The 21,513-nt window shown below is 38.4% G+C and overlaps 1 protein-coding gene across 2 annotated transcripts in view; it reads left to right on the forward strand.

The window, feature by feature from the left end:
- The window catches only part of RBFOX1 (RNA binding fox-1 homolog 1), a gene marked incomplete at both ends in the record, with an annotated part of 1,320,957 nt that overhangs the window by 552,683 nt on the left and 746,761 nt on the right, over positions 1 to 21,513 (forward strand). The window lies entirely within an intron of this gene.

Below are 21,513 nucleotides of genomic sequence, written 5' to 3' on the forward strand. Positions count from 1 at the left end.
AAAAAAAAAAAAAAAAAAAAGCCTGTTCATCTTGAGGACAGATTTAAATCCATTCTGTAGTGCTCAGCGTGCTTGTTGCTTTTAGCTTTTCCTCTGTCACAACCAGTATTTTCTATTACAGAATAACCGTACAGCTCTTAGCAGAATTTGATGCAATTGACAGCTTTTGTTAGCAAAATTCTGGTAAAAATTGCAGGAGTGAGGTTGGGGTTTCTAACCCATGGGAGGCAGTGGTCCCCGAGATAATTACCGGCATGTTTTTAGGGAGCCGACGTTAAGTTTGACTGTGAATATAGCGCTTCAGTATGTATAAATGTAGTCGAAGGAAAAGATATTCATCTTCCTTCAACAAGCTGAAGCAGAGATCTGGGGTATACGACAAGAAGGAAGAAGATACTCATTTGGAATTTGGGGAAGGTTTAATGCTGCCAAATCTCAATGCTCGTAATTGGTTTTATTGTTTTCCCTTGTGATCATAACCTAACCGGCACAATGAATATCAATCAACTTCTGGGGCTAAGAGGTCATTTTTTTACCAAGCTGAGACTGAAGTCCAGGATGTTGCCTGGTAACAGGCTATGTAGATGAGTTGGCTCTTAAGTACACCATATGGCTGGGCGTTGTGCCCTATTCACCCGTGACACGGGCTACACATGTAGTACATTACTGATTATAAAATGGTTTGTCCCATTCCCTTATTTAGAAGAAGCGTTTAAAAATAGCCGTACCAATATGACACAGACGTGTTAAGATTATGGAATTGTATGTAATGAAACAAATGTCTGTCACAAGTGTCAAAACCCCATGCAACAATCACAGTAAATTTTTGTGTTCACTATGCTTCAGTTGAATTTAAGTAGAATTTCTAGCTATTTCGTTTTGACAGGTAAATATCTTGAGGTAAGCATAGTTTTAACAGTTCTATTATAGAGAAATCCTGGATTTTAAAATCTAACTTTGTAATGTAGTTTGTTGATTCTACCAGCCAGCCTATAGATTTATTTGGCATTTGACCTCCTATGGATTGTGTAGTAATGTCTACAGTACTCAACCAAAGCTGCGGTGCATTGAGCAAACCAGTAAACAAAGCAATAAAAGACAGTTGCAGAAAACAACAACTAAACATAAACAAGACAGGCAAAGGAGATAGAATTGTTCCAAATATGCAACGGGAAATCAAGCACAAAGAGTGACTGGCAAGAAGTTTGTAGTAGAAATAGAGGTAAAATCTAGATCAGCAGAGTCCTCACTCATTCCCTTAACTGGGCCATTGGAGGTGGGAACGCTGCAGAGTGCAGTGTTAGGCAACAGCACGTGCCGTGATCTCTGTGCTCTGGCTGTCATCTGCCGGGTAAAATGGAAAGACAAGAAATGGGATTGATCTTGTGTGTAATGGCAGTGATCTGGACAAGTGAAATGGAAGATCATTGACTGGTATCCCGGTTCTGGAAGTTGAACAGTTAGCAGTGCTTCTGCTGCCTTTCTCTGTGTCTGGCTTATTTGGAAAGATGAATTATTGTGCTTAGCCCTCCCCTACACAACTCCCTTGCCCAAAGCTATAATTCTTTGGCAAAGAAGCTGTTCCTCTTTGGCATTCCACCCAAGTTCTCTGAAAACAGTTCAGAAAAAAAGTAGAAGAAAGCTGTTCTCTTTTTCATGTTCCGCAGAAAGTTTATACAATTGCTTCTTAGAGAAAAAAATCTGTATGCTTGCCTAACCTATCGTTTTTTCTTAATCTTCAGGCTGTATATAGTCGTTACATAGCTTGATAAACATACTGTAGTTAAATGGTCTCATTGTTTTATTCCTAACATGTTTCCTTGGCCAGAAAAAAGAGACAGTGGTGCCTCCCCATGTTAATTTGATAGTCGCATCCTTTGGAAGATCTGCTGTGATTATCCACATTTTAAACCCCGGTAGATGTAAATGCAACTATGCAAATATGATCTCCATCTCAAAACAGCCTCATCTTCACTTCTATGCTCTGTCGGTGGCACAAAACTAGTTGCCACGGTGTAAAGGCCTATAAAGCCATTGAAAGAAAGGCATTTTAAACCATTTTCCTTAATTTTAGAGCTGTGTTTTCCTTTGAATTGTAAACACGTTGAAATAAGTAACAGAAAAATAGCTATTATTGCATTGAAAATACTTTATTATCGGGAATTATGGGTCCCTTTTTCCCCTTCATTAAACACATCTTTTAAAATTGTTAATACAATAAATCTATTTTCCAAAACAACATAGCGTGCTATGGAGGAATCTGAGGAGTTTAGGATGACCTAGGGATTTCTACCTGAGAGGCACGAACAAAATAATTGTGAAAGAGCGCTATTATAAAGTATCATAATTCTCTTAGAAATAAGCCAGCATTATAACCTTTTTCTAATAAATGTATAAGGAAAAAAGATTTTAATGATTGCATTCTTATTTATTCATCTCTCTGTATTCTAATGTAGGCTGAATGATGGTATTAGTCTAGAGAGCTGAATATTTTTAAAATTGCAGCACTTTGAATTACTGGTATCTGTGAATTACAATAAAAAAAGGGTTGAAGAATGGTAGTTAGATAACGTAAATGAAGCAGTAAGTTCTGCTCCGTTACTTCATCTGAGCTAGGATGGGGAACTGTTTAGTTGTTAGTATCTGCTCCATTGTCATATTGTTCATTGTTGTTTTGCGATATCTTCAAATATCTTCAACAGTTATTGTAGGAATTCATCAAGGACCAGAAGCAGCGAAGCATTTACATGCTCCTAATGATAAGTAGGAGAGTACTCCCATGGATGGTTTTTCTTCAGAAAAAACTTATCTAAGGTAGCTAAGCCTGACCAGCGTTTGAGACTTTTTCTAGAGCTGGTGCAAGGTAATTCCGTTTTAGGCGGTTGATTTGTAGTATTACTTTTCCATTAGTTAGACACGTATCTAGTTAGATATGATCTTTAACTCTTTCCTGCATAGGGAACTAAATATATTACCTTTGTTTAGTTTAGGGTTGGTTGTTTTGTTTTTTTTTTTTTTTTTTAAATTCTCCATGTTCCAAGGTTTACCTTATTTTATTTCCCATAGGGGAAGAAAATGTTGTTCTTTTGTTGGGTGTCAGGAATGTGAAGTTTATATCAGTAATGCCTCTAATGAACTTAGCCAAAAAGAGCAGTATGTGATAGCAGTTTTACATGAATCACTGTTAAACCACTGCTGTGATTTATTATTACCTAAATTGTAAAAGGGCAGGGGTTTATGTTTGTACAGTGTGCTTAATTGATGCTGCAGATGATTATGTATGTTTGTATTTAGTTAATCAACTCAAGAATTTAGAAGTTACTCTCTCAAAGCAGATTAAAGAGCATAAGGCTTACTGAAATTGAATAGGACATACTTTTTGAAAACAAGAGCTAGACTTTTGGAAATACTACCTTAGATTATTGTGAACTATAACTCCCTTAGGAAAGTAATTTGCTCTTGGTTGTATACAAATGTATGTGTAAAGAAATATCTAATCATTTCTTCTTTTCTCCTTCCTCTCTCTTAAGAATGCAGTCAGTATTTCTTTCTGATGGATTCCTCTGTGAACTTTCTAAATTCTCCATCTTTGTAAGTGCTGTTTTGAGTCTACCACGTAAAAGCTATAGGGGTTGAACATGGATTAACCTTAGGATCGGAACGTACTGTACAGAGCAGCCTCTTTTCTGACACGGCTGACATATTTCCTTCATAAACCTTATATTGCAGACACTTCCTTATTCAGGCATTCTGAAAGTTTTCACATGCATGTAAACACTTAGCTTAGAATACTTCCATCGGCCTCTGTGTGCACTCTGGATATTCTCCAGATCACAGCATTAAGATGTTTTTGATCAAGTTCATTTCCATAGCGTTGTGGCATTTAAGAGATATCAAGTCCCAAAATTCCTGTGAGATTAGTATGTGTCATTATCTCTCTATTACAGAAGGAGAAAGCAGAAAATTGAAGAGTCTGACTGATGTGCCGGGAGAGGGAGTAGAGCAGAGCTAGGATTTGAATTTGTATTTCTCAAATCCCAAATCATTGCCCCTGTTACTGGGCCATCTTTCTCCTGCTCTCCCCTAATCCAATACCTTTTATTGTTAATGATTTTTACATTTAACAAGTGCAAAAGAATTTCACGCTCTCTCCTGTCTCATAAAAAATTGAAAATTTTCCTCAAGAAAATCGTGCAATTATTAGTAAAGTCCTATCAGCATAGCTCAAAGCTAATTGAAATTTAACAGTTCTCACGATGATCTGGGTCATGTCAAGGGTGTTAGCGTTCTTTAATAAAGATATACACTTGATCCTTTTTTCTTTTTCTTTGAAGAGCTTACAGACTTTTGTAACTTTTTCTGATAGTGCTAATTATGCGAAGTGAAGGTACAGTGGTTACAAGCTCTTGCGTAGTTCAGTATAGCAAATGTTGTTAACTGTAGCAACGGTACTCTGGGCTTTGGGGTGCGTTAGCAGCCCGGGGTCCCTGGAGGATTCATTTCTGTGTTGCTGTGTTACTGCTCCCAGGTGTTAAAGTCCACGTGCTGCCGCGCAGTCGCTGCCTGAGCGTAGCTCGTTCAGGTGGGGCTGTCTCGGAGGGCGCCAAAGCCGTGAGCCTGCAGCGGGGCATGCCCGCAGGGCTTGGCAATAAAGGCCGGGTAAGCCAGGCCTGTATTCAATGGGGAACCACTCCATCCCTGCACATGAGGCATTCATGGTCGATCTAATGCCACGATATTTGGCTTGTTGTGTGTTGGATGTGAGTTCCTGCTGAGCTATGTCTGGGTGCAGCCCTGGGCACAGGTGTGATGGCATATTATTGTTGCGGTGGGGGGGGGTGTCTTTACTGCTACTGTTCATGGAAATGAACAGGAGTTTTGGATTGTAGTAATTGGATTAGATGTGGGGAAAATTTAATTTCCCCCTTTTTTTTCCTATTACTTTTGAGGTTAGTCACCGAGTTGACAAGTTTGTGTTGTAACGTGTTACTCCTGTGTAGCTCGTGCATAACCAATAAAAAACACGCTCTGTGAGAATTTTTACTGATCCTGCAAAGTCTGTTAGAAATCATATAACTGATGGCTCTTTAAATTTTGAATATGGGATGGCAGTTTGACAATGTATCTTCAGTGAGGAGGGAGAATGCTGTGAAATAAGAACAAATCTGTTGATGTAAAATGAAATGTTTATCCTTATTCTACATAGTTTAAGTGATTTAAAAAGATGAAAGAGCATGTGAGGTTGAGAGAATACATTTGTATTTAGTAACACTTACTCTTCCTTCGGGATTGTTTACTACCTTCAGAAATTGAACTGTACCTCTCAGAACTGCTTCTGTCCACTGTCTGTGGATGTTTCTAGAAGCTCACTAGCAACTGTGGGAGTGTTCTAGCACTGATCACTGGGGTTTGGCAGTTTGGGATTTTGCACCAAGTAGTTAAGCCTATGTCTTTTACAGTTTCAAAGTACATTTGCATCTGTTAATGCATTAATGAGAGATTGTCTGTGACTACCAAAATCATTGCACCCTAATCGTACAGGGCAAATTTGGGCAGACTGATCAAAGAACAGAGTTCTTGTCTGTGTCTGCAGCGGGAGGAAAGCAGCCCATGCCGTGCCGTGACTGACGGTAAGCTGACATGTTTTAACTTCATTCTTGAAGAAGCAGTTGGCCAAGTGCTTGTTAGATGATGCAGGTCTCAGAGACCAGCACACAAGTCATATTCAACTACCATGGACTGTATTTCAGTCTTGGATGCGTCTTCTCTATACTGACAGAGCCAAGCGGCCCGTTTAGCTGTGTGTGGAGGGTTGACCTGGCTGGCAGGTCAGCCCGCACCCGCCACCTGGCTCGCTGCCCCCAGCGCCATGGGTGAGAGAATCGAAAGGGTAAAAGCGAGGGGGGAGAAAAAAAAACAACTCATGGGTTGAGGTAACACAGTTTAAGAAGCGAAGCAAAGCTGTGTGTGCAAGCAAAGCAAAATAAGGAATTCATTCACTATTTCCCATTGGTAGGCAGGTGTTTTGCCATTTCCAGGAAGGCAGGTCTTCATCACCTGTAACTTAGGAAGACAAATGCCATAACCATGAACGCTCCCCACCTCTTCCTCCTTTCCATGAAATTTTATTGCTGAGAACATCGTATGGCCTGGAATATCCCGTTGGTCATTTCACACCAGCTGTCCTGGCAGTGTCTCCTCCCGACTCCTTGTGCACCCCCAGCCCACTGGCGGGGCAGGCAGAGTAAGGAAAAAGAGGTTAAAAAAAAAACATAACCTTGATGCTGTGCAAACACTGCTCAGCAATAGTCTGACAATAGCAATAACACTGATGTGTTATCAACACTGTTTTAGTCACAAATCCAAACTACAGCAACATATGGGGAGAAAGTTAACTCTATCCCTGCCAGACCCAATACACTATAAAATTGCTTCTTTCCTTCCTCACTGTGAAGTTTCTGCTTCCTCCATCTGCACCCCAGAGAAACAATGTTTTATGAGCACATCTGGAAAAGAGGGAAAGTGGTGCAATAGAAACACTGGAGGAGTGGTGGTTTTGTTTGTTTGAGGGTTTGGGTTCTCATGTTTTTGTTTTGTTTTGTTTTGTTTTTTGTTTTTGTTTTTTTTTCCTTGAGGGATATTTTGCACAGCTAAATGACCCAGTTAAAAAGAATAAAATATATATATTGGGTCTACACTGAGAAAAGATTGATCTGAAGTCCTTCACAAATTGTGTTTTTATCAAGACCAAGCTGTTGTGTGCTATTGATTTTCAGATCTGCACAGCCTACAAGTAATAAAAGTTGCAGAGCCAAAATAATTTAAGGTGTTTTTCTGTCTTTTGTATAAGCCAGGTTAGGATATTGAAGTACAAATCAATTATTTTGCCACTCAGATTCCTTGAAACCCAAAAGAAAATTTCAGCATGAGTTATGGTTTCCAAATGTTTGTGTTTTCTGATTCTAAGCCTTATCCTACAGGCAGTAGGGCTTGTTTTGTCTGACAAGCTTTTCTGCAACTTAGCTACTAGTAGTACAATGGATAGCTATAAAGCAAAGTATGCCTAGAGAAGGCAGAATCATCATAGATGACTCCTAACAGCAAAAATGTGAAATATAATTATGCAAAAATCACTGCAAATAGCAACATCTGGCAACATCTACACAGGATTAAATCTGAAGGTACAAGGGCAATGACAAAGTGATAGCACTTCCATCTGTTTGTGGCTGGTCTGTATTCTCTTCTGTGCACTGCTGCACACTTCAGAGATGATCAGTTTTACTACTAAAACACTGGGAATATTCAGATGATAAGATCTGAATGTATTAGAGCAGAATCCGTTTCATAGGGTTGCCTTTGTCATTCAAGGCAAAAATTCTGAGTACAGGAATTGTGGGGCTTCAAATAAAATTCATCTGGAAATATTTTATTCTAGCTCTTAGCTAATAAAACAAACTAAAATAGATACCACAGAAGTAATTTTATTTCTTATTACTGACTCAGAAATGTTACTTTAAGGAATGTGCTTGGGAAGATATCGATTTATGACCTACAAGTGTGCTTAAAACAATATACTCCATGTTTATTTAATAGGTTGGGGGAAAAAAACTGTTCTTTTATACTTGATGTTTAACTACCATAGGAAACCTGCATTTGCATAACTTGATGAATATCATTACAGGTAGGGTTTTATTTGTGTTTTACTGTGTACCAAAGAGAGAGAGCAGTAAAATTCTTGAGAGTACTTGTAAAGCAGCTCTAAAGTTCACTTGTTGAAATGCTAAAAAGATTTTGTACCATCTGATGTGTGGTTAAATGGAATATAATGATTCTTTGTACTTTTAGGGATATTTGCGTCATGTTCTGGTTGTCCCTAAAAGGCACTTCAGTGTAATATGATGCAAGTCTTTCATGATTCATCTTCTTAAAGAAAATGGCCCATATTTAAATTGGATGTGGTTGTGTCCACAGTGTGTCCACCCGATGTCAATAAATTATTTCCTTGGGACCATTGGCCCCATATGAAGGCCCCTGTAAACAGCCCCCTAACTAATGCTCCTCTGTGATACCCAAGGACTGCCTCCGTAGATTCTCGGGAGACCTTTATTATTGTTCAAAGCGGTCTGAGAAGGGGGGAAATTACCACACATACTGTTTTGTCTCCATCTGGTGTGGAGTAACAGCCTGCTCCAGGCTCACTCCCCTCCCTGTGCTTTCTGTTCCATCCCACTTCTCCTTATGGGACGTTTCGCCTGCTTCCCTCGGGTCAGGGAATGAAATCCTACATGGATTCATCCTTTATTCCACCTAGAGATATTGTCCCTTATGTACTTTCTGGGCTTGATATTGAAGGAAGGGAGGAGGAAAAAACCAGCATAACCCTCCCATTGCTTATAATGTAGGATGGGAAGAATAAAAGTCCTAAAAAGTATGAAAAGGCCACCTGAAAATATTCTAACCTGAAAATAAGCCTGATTCCATGGGCTAATGTTCTCTGCAGTGAAGTCAGGAAGGCTCTCATACAAAGATCCATTCTTTATGGGGGGATAAACTCCTTGAACTGAAGTGTCAAAGGAAGACCTGAAAAAAAGTTGAACTGGAAGGCAAAAAGCATTTGCTGATGATACAATTATTCAAGAGAAATCACATAGAATTGCAGAAAGATTTTGCAGTATTGGGTTAGTGGCAGATGAAATAGTTGCTGATAAAAGGGCACGTAGTGCAGATAGCAATTATAGGTTATACTGAGAAAATAGGAGCTGGGTTCATTGTAAAGATAAGGACGTCAGTGGGAAAACGCAGCCAGAACCAGAAGAGAGCAGTAAGATTATACACACTTTGGTAGCAGAGCTTAGAGATTAGGGTCTCCTCTCATCGCAGAGAGGAGAAGCGATGGAGAAATTTGAAGTGCAATCTAGTGAACCAGGAAGCTAAAGTGTAATGAAGGCGTGGATCTACTAGTATTTCACTGGTATGAATAAATGGTGAAGTTTTGCAGTGAAAGGGGTTTATAGGTAAAAAGTCCATGGGAATCTATACTATTCAGTGTGCAAAAGGGACAAAATAATGACATAAATTTCTGTTGAGACAGGATTATTCAGAACAGACAAATCTATGCCTGGGAAAGTGCGGAAAGCTGAAGGATTAGGCAACAGAATAAAATTCACTTTCAGAATTTCATAATAGAGGGAAATCTGTTCTCAAGGAGGGAGTGCGTGACCATCATTGCTCAAAAGCTATTCTTGGGAACATCAGATGAAGTTCTCAGAAACATTAGTTCAATGCTTGACAGCTGTCAAAAAAAAAAAAAGCAAATAGAATATTTAGCAATTTTCAGGAAAGGCGTTCAGTACAGAAAATCTAGGACTGTCTCTGCTGGAGTTTGCTTTGGTTTTACATGTGTTGACTGTAAGCAGTTCTGGTTACCCTGTGTCTCGAAAAGGTGTAGTCCAGGTAGTCCAGGTGTCGTGATTTGGCCTCAGCCAGCAGCAAAGACCCCCGCAGCCGCTCGCTCGACTCCCACAGCCGTGGGGAAAACCGGCAGAAAAAGGCAAAACTCGTGGGTTGAAATGGTGTAATTTAACAGAACAGCCAAAGGGAAGAAGAAAGGAAAACAATAACACCGATAAAGGAGTATGAGGACGCGATTACAGTACCGCCGCGCCGAACCGGACCCGCCGCGCCGCAGCCCGCCCCGAGTGGCGACTGCCCCCCCTTCCCCGGCTAGCGCCTCTTATAGCCGGGCAGGGGTCACTGGGATGGACTACCTGCCTCCCCTGCCGGCTCCTTGGGGAAATTAACCCCATCCGGGCTGGAAGCAGGACACCAGGGTAAGGTGAAAGGAGTGATCAGAGGTATAGAATAGCTTTTATACAGGGAAGACATGAAATACATGGTAGATCTCTTTACATTGGAAAAGAATTGACAGGTGAATGAAACGGGAAAATAGTGATAGAGTGAAATTATTATTGATATTTATTTGAATATTGGTATTATAATGATACAACTCATAAGGCAAGGATTACGAACTCAATAAAATGATCAAGCGATGACTCATGAAAGAATGTGTTTTTCATGGTATATAATACTATTCTATACAGTTTTGCCACTGGATATTTTAGATGCAAAAAAATATAAGCAAGTTAAAAATAATTGTATAAATTAATGTGCAGTATTTCCTTACGCAACAAAATGCAGAATGTCCCTCTTTGCAAATTACCGTGGGAAAGACTGATGCTTATATTCTTTCGCAAAATTCTACTACTGATTGTTGGACAGAGTGTATTACTTTAAATGATGCCATCCAGTAAAACAGCTCTTCTGTTCATATAGATATTTTACCAGATGTGAATCTTAATGATTATTTATTAGGACATCTGGAAAAGAGAGATCTCTTCATCAGCAATTTCCCCTGTTTTCAATATGCTGTTTGCTTGTTAGTCGTGTCTTCCACCTAAAATTGTGCTGAACCATTGGGCTACCCTGGGTGTCGTGCTGAAATTTCTCTAACATACATTCTGTACAACTGTTGCAACTGTTCCATAGAAGATGGTTGTCTAGAAGGCTGATTCAAGCAGAACTGAAAAGCGTTAGCCTATTATTTAGATATTTCAGATCAATAACAACAGAAACTTTTAAAACTGTAATACAGGCTTTGAAGCTTTCTTGTAGCACTGCAAAGATATCCCAACCCGTAACGTAACGTGAGGATTTCTTTTTGTCATGAATATGCACTGTATTTTCCACATTTTATTTGAAAATAGAGGTTGCGATAGTCAAAGTCTTTAATTTAAATGTGAACTTTGCGTCTCTCTTCAGCTAAACAGCTTTTAAAAATACCAGCTTTCATCTCCTTACACCCATTGTCCCAGGATCTGGCCTGCTCGCTTTGTAAAATTAAAGTATGGTCAGATTTAGAGATTCAGAAATCTCTTAACTGGAATGAATAGTTTTTTTTTTTTTTCTTCAGATTGCTGAATCGTTGGGAGGAATTTGTCTTAATTATTCATAAATTCCAGTCGGTGTATATGATGCACTTAGGTGAACGATTTCAGTGAAATCAGAGGTTATTTACATTAATGAAGCCATGCGTGAATGCACGCGTTAACAGGCTTGGTGCTCTCTGGGGAGCGGGGGCTTGACAAAGCTTTACTAAAACCTTGTTTTCTGCCTCTCTGGAAGTGATTAAATTACTTTTATTCTCCTTAAACACGTACGAAAAGCTACATGAAGAAGTTGGTACTGTGTTTCTCTTGAGAAATTCTAAAGGTTTTCTCTGATAGTGTTAATGGATGCTTAGAATATTTTTCACGTGTGTACCCTTCTCTGAAGACTGAGGATCCTCTTTCAAGGCCGCCTGCCTAAAACGAGGTCAGTGTGGAAAGTCTCCGCCTAAAACTTGTGTGTTTCTGAAACTTGCAAACACATGCAAACTGTCTAGGAGACGGCAAACAACTGACAGTGATGTTAGCGATTGCGTGATAGAGAACAAACAGGTGATTGTGACAGCTTTCTGTAAGAAAGGTGCACAATACCGGGTAGTAGCTACATTTTCATATTTGAGAAGAAGATTGGTTTCAGTCTTGGGAGTAATGTTATTTCATCTGACCTCTGATGTATGCCATTAGAAATGGATTTATGAATTTACTGTGTAGCTCTTTGTTATATTATTTTTGTATACAACAATTGTAGTGTATAAATATGCAATAGGAAATTTAAAGATAGGAATCAACATTTGTGATGTTCACTAGCTTTTAAAATGTGTTTGTTGAATTATGATGAAAGAAAATGATTTAATTCTTTTAAAGTAGCAGTAGCTTTTGTTGAAAGCCATTTTCTGTTGAATTGAATCTGTTCATGTTATTTTAGGTGCTAAAATGTTGTATTAAGGTCATATGAGTGCCTGGCAAAAATATGGTGTTTTTTAAATTCAAAACGCGTGCTACAGTCTTTACATTTGGGTCACCTTTTATATCAACTATCATTGAAAGCCTCTGATTTGATTTTTCATATATTTTCTGTTTTTTCCCGTTTTTGCTGTAAACTTAAAATTCACTTCAACATACTTCTAATTTTGTTGTCAATATTTGTTGTAATGAACTGCAATGGCTCAACATTTAATCAGCCCAATATTAACACCTAAGAAAAGGTGTTAGAATCCTTCTAAGTTTTTATTGATTTGAGAAACGTCTCTGGGTTCTGTATGTATTTTCCAAATACATACTACAAAGGATTTGAGAATGCTAGCCCAGGTTTGGTTTGGTTTGGATTCCCAGCAAACATTTAGGAAACCAAATTGCTGGACTAAGCTGGTATTTGCATATGTCCTTAAGTGACATGTTACTATTCCTATTATAGCTTCAGCACTGGGATGTTCTCCAGCATTTTACTTTATTCGAAAGGAGCATCTCTAAGACATAAGAAAACAAAGGAAATTTAGTAGGAATATCTGTGAGTTTATGTCTACTATACTGCTTTTGTTCTAAAGTGGGGAGAAAAAAAAGACCCCAAAACATTAAAAGCAGTTTTAGTAGTATCACAAATAGCAAAATAAGAGTAAAACACAAAAAGAGAAAATATAATCTTACAGACATTTCCTCAGTGTGCGTGTGTGTGATTGGCATATCTACAATGAATTATTTGTTGTCTCCGGTAGCCCAGAGTCCCTCTTGAGAGAGAGAACAAGATATAAGGACTTCTGCTACGAGAAAATTTCTATTTCTTTTGTAGAACCGGAGCCTGTCTCTAGCAGAGGACTTGTTTTCATCCAGAGCTGCTGGCTGGTGTGAAAGAGGCCCTCCTGTGGGGGTTCTCTTTGCACAGGTGCAGCGGTAAGGTCTGAGTGCAGAAAGCACTTCACACACTCAGCTTGGGAGGCGTAAAATGTGTTGGACCACAGCTCTGTGTTTTGAACAAAGCAGTGCAGATGAGAAAAAGAGAAGAGTAACCTGTATGAATGAGTTTGTATAGGTACTTTTTTCAGGCAGGTGAATTCCCAAGAATTCTAAACATTTCAAAATCTTATTTTTCTCTCCTTGCAACATTTTATTTAGCAGACCGATACAGTCGAAATAGCGTCTTAAAGTATCTGTATACCTGAGCTTTTAGTGATTAAGGGGGTAATCATAGAAGTTAAATTTAGATTAATCTAACTCTCAGTTTTTTAGAAATAGAGGTCCTTCTACGTTGTGGTTCAGAGAAAGAATGTAATTTTCCCTTTATGGGGACCCCTCCACTTCTGTTGATTATGGAGGGAGCCAAGTGGGATTAACTTTTCTATAGACTAAAATAATCTATTTTAAATAGCCTGCTAAATAGGAAAGAAGTTAGCACCTTGCCTCTATCAGTGATTTCCAACAACTGCTTTATATTGTTAAGGAGAACAGTACGTTAAAGCAACGGTGGCATGGGCTGCTTCCTTGCCTGAACCTGTGTCGTGGTTTAGGCCAAAATCTGCCTATGGGACTGACAGATTGGTTCTGTTTTACCTCAAACCAGGACAACCTGGTGGGAGCCTGTGAGAGTGGTCTTCCTGCAGACACGCCAGTGTGGGCTCTTACGGCCACATCAATCACTGCTTGTGTGCAGCAGGGGGAATTCACAGAGGTAAGCTAGGATAAATAGCTGTTGCAGCTCTGCCTTTTACTTCTGTTCCCTTGGCCTGATCTTCCTGGAACAGGCTTCCTACAGAGGTGGTCAGTGCCCCGAGTCTGTCAGTGTTTAAGAGGTGTTTGGACAATGCCCTTAATAACATGCTTTAAATTCATCAGCCCTGAAGTGGTCAGGCAGTTGGGCTAGAGGGCTAGATGATCATTCTAGGTCCCTTCCAACTGAAATTATTCTACTCTACTCTACTCACTCAATTCTATTCCTGTTTTTCCTTAGTGCAATTGCTAGTCATTTAAGCTGATGTTTCCATTTTTCCCAGAAGGAGTTGGATAACCTCACGAGCATGTTGCAACTGGGAGATAGTTTAATGAGCTGCTGTTTGCTTGCTTCAGCTTACTCTGGCTGCCTGACATGCTGATGGTCCTCATCTCATTCAGCAGTAGATCACTGAAGGCACAAAGAAAGTAGGGGCATGCACCAATGCCATTCATTTGTTGCTTTACAGCTGTTTGCTTCTGGCTTCCAACTAAGCAGCAGTGACTGATGAGTGTTGCCAGTCTTTCAGCTCCTGTGGTAGAAACTCTTTAGTTCTTGTGCATTTACTGTGTCTCGAGGCACTGCGTGTAATCACAGGAGTAGAGCTCCCTCTGTCACGCTGCCTTCCTTGCACTCATCTTGGGGTTTCAGTGAGGTCTTGCTACCACGCCAAATGGAATAGAAGAATCTTGGTATGTAAAAAAGGCTTTCTATGGTCAGAAAGGAAACAAACCTTCTCTGTAGGACCAAAAATGTATTCTTAGTATAATTGAAATCTTAACAGTATTATCAACTAATTATTATTAGGCAAGATCTAGTTATTACAGGAAAAAAAGGACAATCCAGAAAAACGTGTTACAGAAAAGTTATTAATTATTATTAAAATTATTACAGAAACCCACTCAATAATTATACTGCTAAAAATGTCATATGTACACTTCTAGTATCTACCCCTTTTTCCAGTGTTAGGCTCACTCTTCCACCTTGCCTCTGGATCCTAAGGTCAAAAGTACAAGTCTTGCTTAAAGAAAAAGGAAATGGTTTGCAGCAGGTCACCAGTGTGCCTAATTCTTACTGGGAAGAGTGTGATGTTGAAAGTGTTTCCTCTTTTTTTCTTCTCCTTTCCTTTCAGTTTGCTTAGGGCTATTTTTACATGTTTTCTGACGTGCTTCAACACCTTGCTCTTTCTTCATTGATCTGCAATACCACATTACGCCCAAATTTTCTGTAACACAGTGCCTTCTCCATGTGTTAGATAGATGTTCTTTGTTCTCTTTTTCACCCCTAAACAGGCTTTTTCCCAGCACTTCTTAATTTCTGCATTTCTTTAACAGAGGGTGGATGAGCCGTTTAAAACCTTCAACTCTCCAGTGCCCCCGTCTCTTATCACCCTGTGCCTGAAGCCCTCTACACTGCATCTTGGGTGCCAACTTGCAAGGCCTGTGCCGTCATACCAGGCCGATGCTCCTCGACCCCGCGTCATTACTTTAGTCAGAAATATCTCAGGCTACGCAGAATAACTCCTTGTTACTACTCTCTCTCTCTCTCTCTCTCTCTCTATATAAATGTTTATACCATACAAAGACAATCAGACATGAACCAAATTAGGCACCAGCCACCTGGCCATTAGAGCAGTTACAGCTGCTGTTAAACCGAGTAAAAGCAAGCCCCAGCCTTTGAAGGCGAGCTCCTGGCAGGGTGGCCTGCCCAGCCTCAGCCCTGAGGCCTTGCAAACCCCGTGCAACGCCTGCGGCCTGTTAACCGGCAGTGGCTGTACTGCGTTCTCGGAGCGACGGGACTGTACCCTGTGTAACTAAATTCAGGCGTGTCCTTGGGTTTTTAATGATTTTTTTGGTGGTTGTTGGGTTCTTTATGTTTTTGCTTTTTTCCCCAGCTATTACAGTTCCAGTTCTGATCGCCATCAATTAGATATGCATGTGTTTTGGCAGAAAATCAGTGCCTTGGTAAGGTAAACCTCATCTCAGGGTACAATAGTGTGGGATGCAATTTCACTCAGGTGGGATCCTTAACTACCCAATCCTCCTTTTTTTGGTCAGTGTTAGAAGAAAATGTATTTTATAAGAAGTAACTCCAAATTATGTTGTAAGACAGCTGTTTTCCTGGGTCTTTTATACTGAAGATGTTTTCAAAACAAGCATTTTTTGTTGTTGTTGCTGATGGTTCACTTTCCTCCAAGAGCAAGCCTATTATGTTTTGTAGGTCTGGTTCTGTATTCCTGCACCTTCAATTATATGTCCAAGCCTGGCAAAAACGTTCTGATTTGTTATAGTCACACGACCCTTCCAAGTAATTGAATGTGTGTTTTTAATGAACTTGCAATTTAAGTGTTTGCTCAGCCAAAGATCAAGGAGCGCCTCAGAGTAATATCTGCGTGGGGATGGACTGACTTATCTTTTTGATCTCTAACTGAAATCAACCCTCTCTCTCTTGTACTGCCCATAGTATGCTGTGAGATGGAGAGGGCTGACACTGGTTGATGGATATCATTGATATCATAATATGATCAATGATAAATATCATTAATGTGATAATATGGTAAATGCCACGATAGTTTGCTGTTGTGTTTTTTTTTTTTTTTTATTTTAACATCAGCATTTCTAAATTCAGCTATTCAATTGTATTGACATGAGAAGGTTGGTTTTCATTCATTTTTGAAGTAAATTTGGGGTGTTTAGATAATGGAGAAAAACTGGAGGAAAAAATCCATTCACCATAAGAATTCAGGAGCAAAAAGGAAATAAAATAAAGCTGACTGCATCATCATTATTATATTTGAATGCCATTTATTAGCCAACTTTGAGATTTTGTGACAGGTCTCATTGCTGATTCCTAAATAAGCAGACTTTGCAATGTTGATATTATCTGTGATGCATTATTGAATCAACAGAAATAAACCTGCTGTCATTAGCCTAATTATTCAGATATGATGAAACATAATGACTGTTTTAAGTGCAAATAAGCTGCAGCTAGCAAGCAACTAGCCAAATAAGTGAGGCTGGATAGCAAGGAAATGACTCACAGGAGTGGGAAGTAAAATTGAAGAAGTGCAAACACTTATTAGAAGAAAAATACACAAGATGCCATTTCTCACTGTTAGAAGTACATTTGAGGGCTAACCGCTGGTCCCTGAGTAGATAATGGTGATATTGTTTATTGGATTTTACCTTTTTTTTTTTTTTCCCAACTATCCTGCTTTGCCAGAACATCTGTCTGAAGTGAACTCTGAGCCTTCATTGCAGCCTTTGATATATCAGGTTTGCCAGTGGTTATTGCTGCATCTGTGACTTCTAAAATTACCTACAGCTGGGCTGGCTGGAGCTTAACAGTAGCCAACTCTCAGCAATTTGGCTGGTATACTACTCTCTTTTAGTGGAGCAATCGGGGGCTAGAAGAAAGTGCCTGTAAGGTAAAATAACTGTTTCTGTTATGAGTTAGGAAAAAAAAAAAAAAAAAGAGAAGGAAACTACATTAACTTTCTGAAAGTCACTTGTTACCTGTAGTTGAATAGCAGCCATTTTGGATGTCAGGTTATCTATTAACCCCTCGATTGAGATAATTTCCTTTTTATAGCCAGAATACTTACATAAATATAGAAAAATATAATAACGTAGAAGATATATTTAAAGCCTATTTCTGACAATCTAGTTAAGGATGGATGGTTTTGTAACTGAATGTGTTTGTCAGGAGAAAATAAGGGCCACAGGCATCCTCTCATAGCTTTATGCAGGAAGCTATCTTCATGCATTTTTTTGTCCTCATTAGGTCTAAAAATAAGGAAGGTGCAGTTGTTTCGTGTGTTGGTTTGCGGTTGATTTGTTTGTTTGTTTTCCATGGTATCAATGTAAAACTAGTGAAAAGAGTTCTTTCTGGCAACAGGGAACCAGATATTGTATGACAGAACATTTTCAGAATTAAATTTTCTTTCAGTATCTATGACATCATGGTTTATTAACAAATTCACTTTTCTATTTTATTATGGATTATATGGATATTTCAATATCTGCAATATTTTATGTAATTTTATCCTAGTTCCATTTAAAGCAGTTGCAAGCTGGAAGATCCTCTGAACAATAGGTGAAGAGGAGTTTTTGCACTGAGTGTTTAAAAAACAAACAAAAACCCAAACCCCAAACAGAAACAGATAAAGCTTCCACCATTTCTTGCTACCATTGTCATGTTTTGCCCTCCAAAGTTAAAAGCTTGAGAAAACAAGAAAGAATCTAAACAGGCACTCTGAGGAACCTGGGAAGCAGTCAGGAATGTTTTTAAACAAACCTGGGTTGTGATAAATGTTTACCTTAGGCTGAATCTGTTCTGCAGCAGACTGAAATATTTCAGAGTGCCTATGGACTGTATGCTTATCCACCATTAAGTGCCTGTGCTTTCTAATTCTTCCAGTGTGTGTACACGTTGCTTTCATGGGTATATTCTTGAATGAGAAGCAAACTATAAAGGTACTGATTAATTATGGTAAACGTCTGTCTCAAGCAGTTTCCTACAGTTTGACTGAAGGTTTCTTCTTAACGGTATAACTCTTAGGGTAATTCTCAGTTCAAAATCCTCTTTGAGTGTTTATAGCCCATTAGAATTCATCATCTATTATATTTAGGTCACAAGACTTAGGTGCTATGAGTACATTTTTTTTCTCATGCTTCTTGTTAGGTTATTCTCTTAGGGTTTTTTAATTGATCTTTCCACTCTTTGTGTTCATTTAGGCTATTTGATACTTTCATTTGAAAAGTGCTAAATATGTATCATACAGAAAAGCACATGCTCTCCACCTTTAGTTGCTAACAGCTAATCATAGGTTAAAATTTTCATTTTTAGTAAGAGCGAATTACCAGTTTTTGAGCCAGGAGAGAAGTGTAGATGGGCTAAAAAGAAAAATGTGGTACTAGTACTGAACTTAAGGAGGGCACTGGCGTAGAGAAGATGAAAAGCTGGGATTACCAGATCTGGTGGTGGTTAGATCATAAACTGGAAAGTTAGCTAATGGAGTAAAACACATACATAACAAACAGATCTGATTAGAATTTTTCAGTGCTTTTATGCGAATAGATGAGAGGCTTTAAAATGCATTCTGCACAAGACATATGTTGCTTACAACCAACAGTGGTATATAGTGAGTTCTTGTCTGTGTACAATAAAAATAAATAGGTTAGAAAAATAGGTTTCCACTTAATTTTGTCATAGTTGCAATTCTGGACAAAGAGGCTGTGCACTGTTAATCTCACACCGAAGTTTACGGAGTCGATATTGATCCAGCTGCTAAATTAGGCCCTTGCTGCTCAAAGACACTACTGCAAAGACATCTCTGAGAAAAACGCATGACGTGTTATAAACTTTCTCGAATTTTATGAAAAATTAATCAAAAAGCATGAAAACCATAGGTTATTTAATATTACAATTTATTGTTTAAATAGACTGTAATTTATAACAGTAGATACTAACCTTAAGGAGCATGGACTGTATTTTTTACTTTTATTCCTGCTTGTCTGTTTCTTGGACATTTCTTTCCTTTTTCTGTCCTTTTGTTTTCTATCAGTAAAATTGAGATAATAGTTAAGCGAAGTTAATGCTTAGTTTCCTTTTGTAAGGTTCATTGATTTATAGATGCATGAAACTACTTTTTGCTTTTTACAAACTATGCTATGTAATGATCCTACATTTGAATTCGTACTTCCATATTTTTATTTTTGAATAATGAAATTTTAATAAAATAATCTTGTGTAACTTTCCTAGTAATATTTTCTTAGTAAGATTAATTCAAGCTTTCATAATGCAAATAGGATTCTAATATTTTGTTTGATGTATTGAATTATTAGGTTAAAATGCTATGTCAGTACTTGCACTTCTATTACATGCAATATTATCAAATGCCATACACCAAAATTCTTTCTCTGTCTATACTGTCAGGGAGCTCATTAATCATCACGTTAACGGCATTGGCCTTGTTATGCTGCTCCTGTGTTTTTCATTTACCATTTCTATAGACCTGGATTGTTTGCCTTCTATTTTTATTTAGGTTATCTACTTCTTTCAATCATTCTTGTACCTTATCCCTTATAATTACCTTAATGTATTTAATATCTTCTTCCCGATAAAGACCGTAGAATGAAACAAATAGTGTAATTAGAAAATCATTCCGGACTTCCTCATCTGAACTATGCTGTACGGTAAGTTTGTGAATCCATTTTCTTTCCAAATTTTTGTTTTGGCAAAGGTGCAATTAGTCTGCTGTGTAATTTGGTAAATCATCTCAGTATTTATCTGATGGAAAGGCAGTGCATCTACAAAAAAAGTCAGCATATTTCCAGATCTTTAGTAATAGTCTCTTCAAAAAACGTGTGGTTTGCAGACCAGAATTCATTTGGAACGGTGTATGGCTCTGGTGCCGATGTTGTCATCTTCCTCGCATCAAAACCAAAAACCCCTTAGATCCAGGCAATTCTGATCCTCTTCATTGTACTCATGATTTCTTGATTGTCCCAAATAAATTCTCCTTTATTGTCTATAAAATCTTTTCAGCAGTTATATCCGTTCTTATAAGTCAGCTTCTTGGTCAGCACCCCGCAGCATTTACCAAGCGTTGTCCCCTCTGTATTCTCTGCACATGCCTAGAATGAACCCATGGCTTGTGATAGCTTAACGGAGTTTCTGTTGTAGTGGATGTCTATGAAGACTTAAAACGCTAATAATTTCATAACTTTCTCAAGTCTAGTGTTAACAATTCTATAGTATTATACATACTGAGATAGATTTGGTGATTTGTACTTAATTTCTCATTTTAATGGCTTTGATGTTGCTTATGCTTTTGCATGAAAGCTAAATAAAACAATGATTCAGTTGACGTAGTTGCATGTGTCTGATACCAGTTGCACAAAGCAGTTTTCTTTCTGGAAAGATTTAACCTCTACACTCATAAAATATGACAGAATCATAATTTTCAAAATATACCAAAGAGGAAACATTGCACTGAGTTCTTATGAAACCTTTTTGAAGTTGATTAATGTTTCATAGAGTTTATTTACAATATGTATAATAAATTTTTGCATAATTCAGAAGTATGCTATTTGATCTTGCAGCATTTATTGAACTAAGAGTTTTTATAAAATGTATAAACAAATCTGTCAAACCAGTGGTAGAAGTACTCCAGGGTGAAGTACATCAGCTGTCCGAGAACTCTGCTCTAAAATACTACTTCAGATTTTCAGTGCATATGATGCCAAACACACAATGAGCCTTTAAAAACAATTTTCACCTCTCAAGTGATTCCCCTATTCGATAGTAAAAAAAAAAATAATATCTTTTTGTAGTCATAAAAATGGAAGCTGGTAGGGCATAAATAGGCACCATACCAAGATTTAAGTTAGTCTTCCATAAATACTGCTTTCTGGGATTATTATTGCAGATCTACAGCATAAAGATTCGATCTTTTGCGAGTCACTTGCCACTTCCCCTCAATGGGATGGTGGGATGTCGTGAAACACATTCCAAAAATGACTGAAATCTGAGCAAGATGCTTAAAAGATTAAATTTTAAAGAAAACCAAGAAAACTAAGTAGTTGGTTCTTCTTGATTTCCAGTAAGAACAGTGTTGAATTCCTTCAGATCCAGTAAAATCTCAACCCTACAGTGCCCGGAGTGGGAGCGCTAGCTTGTGTGGGTTAGTGGGAGAACTGGAGCTGTTACCGTAAATCGGCAGAAACAAACCTTCTAAGCCTTAAGTTAAGTTTAGAAAGCCGGCACTTCTTTATTACAGTGCCGGATGCAGGGGGGATCATTCCACCTAGTGTGCGTACCGAGTTGCTCCACTACAAAATTATATACAATCAAAATATACATATT

The sequence above is a fragment of the Vanellus vanellus genome (assembly GCF_965231255.1).
Source record: "Vanellus vanellus genome assembly, chromosome: 14".
NCBI lineage: Eukaryota > Metazoa > Chordata > Aves > Charadriiformes > Charadriidae > Vanellus > Vanellus vanellus.